Source organism: Muscardinus avellanarius (assembly GCF_963383645.1).
Source record: "Muscardinus avellanarius genome assembly, chromosome: 1".
Classification (NCBI taxonomy): domain Eukaryota; kingdom Metazoa; phylum Chordata; class Mammalia; order Rodentia; family Gliridae; genus Muscardinus; species Muscardinus avellanarius.
In genome coordinates, this window is record NC_137786.1 from 89594775 (window position 1) to 89603138 (window position 8364).

The following is an 8364-nucleotide window of genomic DNA, read 5'->3' on the forward strand; positions in this document are numbered from 1 at the left end:
TGAAAGGAGCTGACATAAAAATTATAGGGGACTTCACAGATATTAATTATTCTTGTATTTTAGTCCTGCAATTTGAATAAAAAGCACGGAGAACATTAGAAATAAATATGCTCCATGAAGTTAACACAAAAATTCTTTTTAAAATCATACACTAATATTGATAAAAATTAGGAAAAAATCTTCTAAAATGTTTCATAGATCATGAAAGTCAGCACGAAGTAGTGCTTCTCTTAAAAAGTGTCATTTTTCTCCATTGTTTAAAATCGTACAGCTATTTAGAGAATGCATATTACAAGCTAGAGCACTTTTCTTACTAATTCTAATTCCTGATGGGATCATATTTCTCATACTCATTTTATTAGCTTAGGTGATTGGAAAGTGCTTTCACAAGTCAAACAAAAAGGAGCAGTTTTGTTGATTAAATGACAGTTGTACTGACTTAGTATAGTAACTAAATTGCGTCCCTTCTCCTCTAACTAAGGCAATAGTAATGGCATGAAGGCAAAAGATGGGAACCTGTTGTCACCTATGGGATGTCTATAATGCCAGTGGAGGAAAACTGAAAAGCTGGGCAGCATTGTGAACTCACAACTTTCCGAAGCTGAGCTGTTTTTTTATAACAATGTCCTACTAGTATAATTATTGATTCCATACCTCATTCTACAGCACATTTATAGAAATGTATTACATAGAAATGATAAGATGGTATAAATTAATGGCCACGGTACAGTAAACCTCTACTTATAAGGACGATTGATCGGGCAAACATTTCCAATGCAGTTATAGAGACTATTTGGCCTTATGTCATTACTAAAGCGGAGTCAACATTTTGGCTTTTGCTTCCTGGCAGCTGAGGAGAAAGGACAGCATAATCACATAATTCTTATGTGATTAGAATAGTTGTAAAGAAGAAAAAAGGATTGCAATTTGAGGTTGGCAGACTCTATGATGGCCTCATAAACCAAGACATTAATGCCCTTGTGTAAACCCCAATCTCTTGAGTATGACCAGGACCTGAAATGTCTAACCAATACAATACAGAAAGGAGACACATAAAATAATGTGAACAATTACCTTTCATATGATTATACCACCTATTTTTTAGGACTCTGGATTCTCAGTTTTGCTGTCTTTAAAGAAGAAAAAAGGCATATAATGAACTGCCATATGGAAAAGGCCACGTGGCATAAGAGGACAGCTTCTAGCAGCCAGCCAGCCACAACGGGCCTCCCTATGGCAGCTCAAGGAACTGACTGCTGCCAACAATCGCATGAGCGGAGAAGCAGGTCACCTCCTGTCTGAGTCTTAGATGAGAGGACAGCCCCAACTGACACCAGTATTGAAACCATGTGAGACCCTGAAGTAGGAGGTCCATCTAAGGTCTAAGTCCCTCAGGACTCGTGGCTCACAGAAACTGTGAAATAATAAATGTGCTATATTAGAAGCTCTAACTTTTTGGTAATAATGTGCAGCAATAAGTAATTAATGAATAATTATAGAAAATCTCCAGTTTCTCTAGTGTTTGGATGCTACAATTGCTGTGTTTTTTATTTTTGTTTGGGAACAAAGGGTCATTTCGTGTCCCACATCAAATTGCCTATGTTTTTTACTCTTAAAAACTTGCTCCTTTTACCAGGCATGGTGGCACACGCTTGTAATCCCCGTGCTTGGGGGGCGGAGACAAGGAGGATCTCGCAGGTTCAAAGCCAGCCGCACTGGCTTAAGAGACCCTGTTTACAAATAATAAAAATAGGTCTGGGAGTGTAGCTTGGAGGTAGAGGGCTTCCAGGAACCCCAGTACCACACACACACACACACACACACACACACACACACACACACACACACACATTGCTCCTTTTGTTCTTCTAAATACAGTTTGCTCATACTTCTGTATATTCTCTCATCCATTTCGAGACAGCTCTCTTCTCTCTAAACTCAGAGGAAAACAAGTATAAACTCTGGAAAGATGACTTTTTGTTTTTCTATCTCTTTTCTGAAATATTGTGGTACCGTTTTAAAAAATAAGCCGACCATAATTTATAAAGTCAAAATTCTATAAGGAATATAATACAAAACATGTATTTATGTGTCCATCTGTGTTCTAAGTGCTTATACATTAACCTTTTTCATTAACAAGTAAAATTTTTCATAAGGAAACTGAAACACAGAGAGGTTAAATTTTTTTTCAAGGTTACATAGTTGTTAAGGTCTAATTGAATCCAGTTCTAAGTAATTTGGTTTTAAGTTTGTATTTCTAACTATTATGCTGTGTAGCTTCTTAAAGGCTATTAGTAGAGTAATGTAGCTACTAGAGTGTGATTGGATGTAAAGTTCAGGCTACATTTCCTGATTGTGCTTGCAAAAGATGAAATGTGGTATCTTTTAATTTTTATGTATAAGAATGACTTTTCAAAATGGGCAATTATTTTCCTCTACATAATGAAAGGAGATTCACAGATTTTTTTATGTGTGGCCCTGGGGATTTACCCCAGAGGCATTCTACCTCTGAGCTAGACCTTCAGCCCGATTTTATTTCTTGTTAGGAAACAAGGTCTCACTAAGTTGTGGAGGGCTTTGCTAAGTTGTCGAGGCTTAAAACCTGTGATCCTCCTGCCTCAGCCTCCCAAGCAGTAGGATTCAGAGTTGTTTTGGATGCCACCTTGGCTTTACAAGTTGGGCATATAGCCCAAATTATCTCCTCATTAGGAGTTCAATTTTTGTGCCTTTTCTTTATGTTGCTTTTTGAAGCCAGAGCCTTGCCCATGCTTGGCAAGTGCAAGCACTCTACTAAGAGCTACATTCCTGGCCTCTCAACACCAATTTTGATTCATCTGAATTTGTTTAAGAAGGTTGCATTTTCCTTCAACTTGATTATTCAACATGAATCTCCAGATTAAACAGCCTAATTAACCAGTGTGTCTTACAGGATAAACTACCTTTAGCTTTCTGTATGCTGTCCTCTATCCTCACCTTTTCTTCCTTACCTGCTGAAGTTTTGTGTAGCATAGTGGTTAATTCTGTGTGTCAACTTGGCTCAGTCATCATGCCCAGCTGTGGTCAAATATGAGGCTGGATGTTTCTGTGACAGTAGTTTCTATCAGATTAACATTTTAATCCCTGGGATTTAAGTAAAGCAAATTGTCCCCAGTAACCTGGCAGGCCTTATCCAGTTGGTAAAATGGACACTTCACTTCTACTCAGCAAGAAGGACTTATGCCAACAGATGGCTTTAGGACGTGAGCTGCAAGATCTGTTCTTTTTGTGTCTCCAACCTGCCAGTTCTATAGATTTTGGACTTGCCTTCATAATCATGTGAGCTAATTCCATAAATGAAACCTCTTTGTGTGTGTGTGTGTGTGTGTGTGTGTGTGTGTGTGTGGTGCTGGGGGTGGAACTCAGGGGCTTTTCTACCTCCAGGCTATACTCTCAGACCTATTTTATACTTTATTTGGAAACAGGGTCTCACTAAGTTGCTGAGAGCCTCACTAAGCAGCTGAGGCTGGCTTTGAACCTGTGCGATCCTCCTGTCTCAGCCTCCCAAGCGGGGGGATTACAAGTGTGTGCCACCACGCCTGGCAAGTGAAATCTCTTTTTACATATGTGTTCATCCATCCTGTTGGTTCTGTTATTCTTGAGCACCCTGACTAATACCACAGTATCCATGTGCTTCCGCAGAGGTTGGTCCTTCTATTCAATCATAGGGTGTGAAAATGAGATGTGAGGATTCCACCAGAGAAATCTTGGGAAATATTTCCTCAAGAGTAAAAGAAGATACAAAACAGGAACCCCTTTCTATTATCCCCTTGGACTTGATTGAATAAAGCAATGCTATTCAACTTCAGTGATGGAAGAAGGTAGGTAACATAATCAAGGCAGTAAGTGTAGGACAGCAAATCAGGAAGCTGATAGATGTTCTGGGTGCTTGAGATACATATCATTTAGCTGCTGAATTAGCCAACTTAAGAACCCTGTGTTTGAAATTTCTTGATAGTCAAGAAATCTATCTATATGACTTAAATAGATTCTAATTGGGTACTGATTTTATTTGCTGTTGAAAACTCCCGATGGATGTTATAGCTATAATAGATGTCTCATGGGAATGAATTTGTTGTCCTGCTCTGTGCAGCTATAAGGCATTGTTTAACAACCTTGTAAGAGTATAGGTCCAGGCTTTTAGTAAGGTAATTGGGTAATAGGGAATAGTGGGGATCTTGGGCACCTTAAGAACGTATACTTTGTCTAAAGGAGCAGGCGCTCAGCTCCTGTGAATTTCTTCTGGTTAAAAATTTAATTCTGGTACTGTATTTTCAAGAGAAACTGAAAATCAGAACTTTTATATGAAATATATTAAATTTTGGATGTATATAATTAGTTCAGTTTATTAAAAAATACATGTATGCTGAAGAATCATGATTGAAAATTAGATTCCCTCCATAAAATTCTAGTTCCAATTCTATGAAGAAATTCTGCCAAATATAACGATTACTTGGTTGTTATCTATTTATTAAGAAACTATTACTAGCCAGGCATGTTGGCATATGCTTGTAATCCCAGTATTTGGGAGGCTGTGACAGAAAGATTGCAGTTTTATAGTCAGCCTCAGCAACTTAGAAAGCCTTTCAATAACTTAGTGGGATCCTAGTTAGAAATAAAAATAAAATAGGACCGGTGATGTAGCCTAGAGGTAGAATGTTTTTGGTTTCAGCCACCACCACCACCCCCCCCCCGCTCGCGCGCGCACACACACACACACACACACACACACACACATGCACACAGAACCATTTTTGTATACAAATCTTCTGTAATTTTTGAATTTTAAAAAAGTATTTTTGAGCCAGGCATGTTGGCACACGCTTGTAATCCCAGCATTTGGGAGGCTGAGATAGAAGGATCACAGTTCATGGACAACCTCAGCTACTTAGTGAGGCCCTTTACAACTCACTGAGACCCTGTTTAAAAAATAAATAATAAAAAATAGGACTGGAGGTATAGCTTGGAGGTAGAATGCCTCTGGGTTCCATCCAGTACCGCAAAAAAAAAAAAAAAAAAAAAAGAATTTTTGAAATATATTGTTGATGTTAGTGACATAGTCTAATCTAGATTTTAAATTTTATTTAAATAATTACACAAGGATTTCTATGTTGTTCAGCCACCATTTCCACCATTAAGTTGACACTGGGGCAATTATTTAAGGTTCTGAAATTTATTTTTCCCTTCAGTAAAATATGAAAATTGAGAAGAAAAAATCAAAGACATTCTTCTCAACTTCAGAAGAGCTAATGATACTATATAAATTCCTCAAGATCTAGTATATTATCTTTTAAGTAATATATAATGGTGTCAATTTATGAATACATCTGACTTTTTGTACTTTGATGTGCTCCAATTTACATTATTGTTTCTGTCTTGTCCTCTGACAACAAGACAGACACAGAAGCTGGAGTTAAGCAGGCATCTTCATTCTCTGGTGAAGGCCCATTGAGCGAAGCTCCTAATTTGAGCCCCAAATGGCATCTCATACAGATTATACAGCCCCGGAGAGACAGGGTTTGATTGATTCATAACAGGTAGGGGTGTCAATACAGGCTCAGGTCAGGTTTCATTTCCACTTCCTGAGCTACCTTTTCTATATTAGCCTTCACCTGACCTGGATTGGGTGGAGTCATCTTGGTCTCCATTGGTTGGGACTGGGTGGCATTTTGCTTGACTTATTATCTTGTGGTTTTAGCTGCCCAGAGAGGCCCTTCTTTGTTTCCCTCAAAGAAGAGAAGCCTGTGAAGAAAGCCTTATTCTTCTATCTTCTCCTTAGACTTTTAGCCAAGAGTCGTCTTGAAAGACATAGCCAGACTCCTGCCTCATTCTAGCTGTTTAGTGATCATTCATACAAAATAGCATATATATATATATATTTTTTTTTTCAGGTCTGGGGATGAAACCCAGGGGCATTTGACCTCCGAGCTACACCTCCTGCCCATTTTTTTTTCTTTATTTTGAAACCAGGTGTCACTGAGTTGCGGAGGGCCTCACTAAGTAGCTGAGACTGTCCTTGAACCGCATTCCTCTGGTCTCAGCCTCCCGAAGGCTGGGATTACAAGCATGCGCCACCATGCCTGGCCACAAAATAGTATTTTTAAGAAAACATTGTTTCAAATTGATTTATTTTGCTATACACAGGATTAGGAAATTTTTAGAGGTTCTAGAACTAGTAGGGGTGGAAAATTTTTGTGCATATTAACTCATGTTAAAAGCTCCCATACTGGACTCCTCAGCTGGCAATTTTAAGCTAGAGTATTTATGTTTGTTAAGAATTGATTTTTATTTACCATGGCTCAGAAGTTGATTTATTTTTGTTTGTCCTCAGTCACGTTTATGAGAAAGAATGAAAATAAAGTGTTTTTGTGAAACTCATATAGTACATCAATTTTTTTTTCAGGGGGGCAGCTGTGATTTCTCTGGTTATTTGAATATGACCTAATGATCTCATATGGCAGTGATCTGAGGTACTTACATCTTCTCTGGTTGAGGTAAAGAATGCGTCAGAACCCATTAAGAGGCTACCCATACACTATATTGATTTTTACAAATTGCTTCTTAATTTATGGCTCAGCATCACACACATATATGTCACTGAGATCAGGTATTATTTAGATAAAATTAATATACTTTCCTAGTGGTAATTTTCACAGCTATTTTCTGATAGTATGCCATAAGTAATCATTGTCCTTTGATAAGTCATTTAAAATACAGACTTCATTTTCATCGAAGGTGTGTGTTGAATAAATTGTATTCATTGTTATGTTAAAGATGCCAGTCCTGGTGCCTAACAAATTACGATCCTTCAAAGTTCAGTCTTTTCTGTCCATAGCCAGTGTGAGGAATCTGACCTGTGAAGAAGCTGTGCTCTCTGATTTGGCTGATTGGCCCCTAGAGAATGACAGTAGTATAAGAAATCTCTGATATGGAAAAGTATCCAGGGTCTATCATAGTCCTTCTGTTAATAATCTGAGTTGAAAAATGGGGAAATAATGGTTATGAAGCAGGACTAAAAATGAAGGATGTCGTGAGGTGGAATTGACACTCTGAATGCAAATCATAGACCAAGTATCTTGGGAGGCCAACATTGTAGTTGTAGAAGTCACAAAGAGCAGAAAGGATTGCTGATAAGTCTCTAACTTCATTGTGAAGCACACAAATTAGAAAACAAAACAAACAAACAAAAAAAAAAACCAAGGAAACACCAAAACATTGCTATAAAGATCCTTCCATATTACAAGGTTTATACTCTTCTAAACACCAGCAGGTTCTGGGTTTCTGTAGACATATATCCTCACAGTTCTACTCTAATTATATAACTCAAGTTTGTTTCTATTTCTTGATACAGAAAGGGAATTATTCATTTTTTGCAACATAACTAATTCTTTAAAACTAATTTTAACCTGTTTTATTAAATTAATTCTAGTATTTTAAAGCAGAGTCCAGCATATTTGAAGCAATAATGGGAATTAAAATGACTCTAGTAATTTTTCCTTTGTTTTCTCTAGTCTCCATTATCACTCATTGAGACAACTCTATAAATTCTAGTTCCTCTGCATAGAGTTTAGAATTGCTAATATAAACTAAAAATATGAATGAGTGCATCAACTAGTGGTAAAAGCAAAACAATGATCCAGACAGAGGCATTTTTTCCTTCTAGTGGGTTTAGGTAGTTATTTTTTAACTATCATTTGTTTAATATTCAAATTTCCATTAGTTTACTTTAAATTATTACTGGTGAGATATAATGCTTTCTTATAAAATAAAAGTTGTACATGAGAACCACTGATGCACTATTATTACACATTGCTAACATTATATGTTATTTTTGGAGCATATTTTTTATCAGTTTTTATCTTAATTGCAAAACTATTCTTTTTAATTTGACACTTTTAGAATAAGAAAGGATAGATTGATGAAGACTTTTTAATGTGTCAAAGTAGAAAAACACTTTTTAAAACCAAACATCTAAAAAAGATCTTTCTATGACCTACTTTATATTTTGCTCTTATTATGTCCTTGAAAGCAATGTTCACAATTAGAACGTTTGTTGGAGAGTTGTTTGGTAACATGGATAAAAGGCTAAAATGTTGATTATGAGATACCATCAAATATTTCAGGTTCAACATATGTTGATTTGCTGAAACTGTTTATATAACTGACAGCTAGATTTTACTTTGGAAGTACTTGCTTTTGTATATACCAAGAAAGATGTTGACATACTTGTCTCTCCACTGCCTCCTCTTCAATATTGTGTTTTGGTAAAGGAATGGATGTGATAAGGAATTTTAAACAATGGAATTTAAAATAATATAGAATTCCATT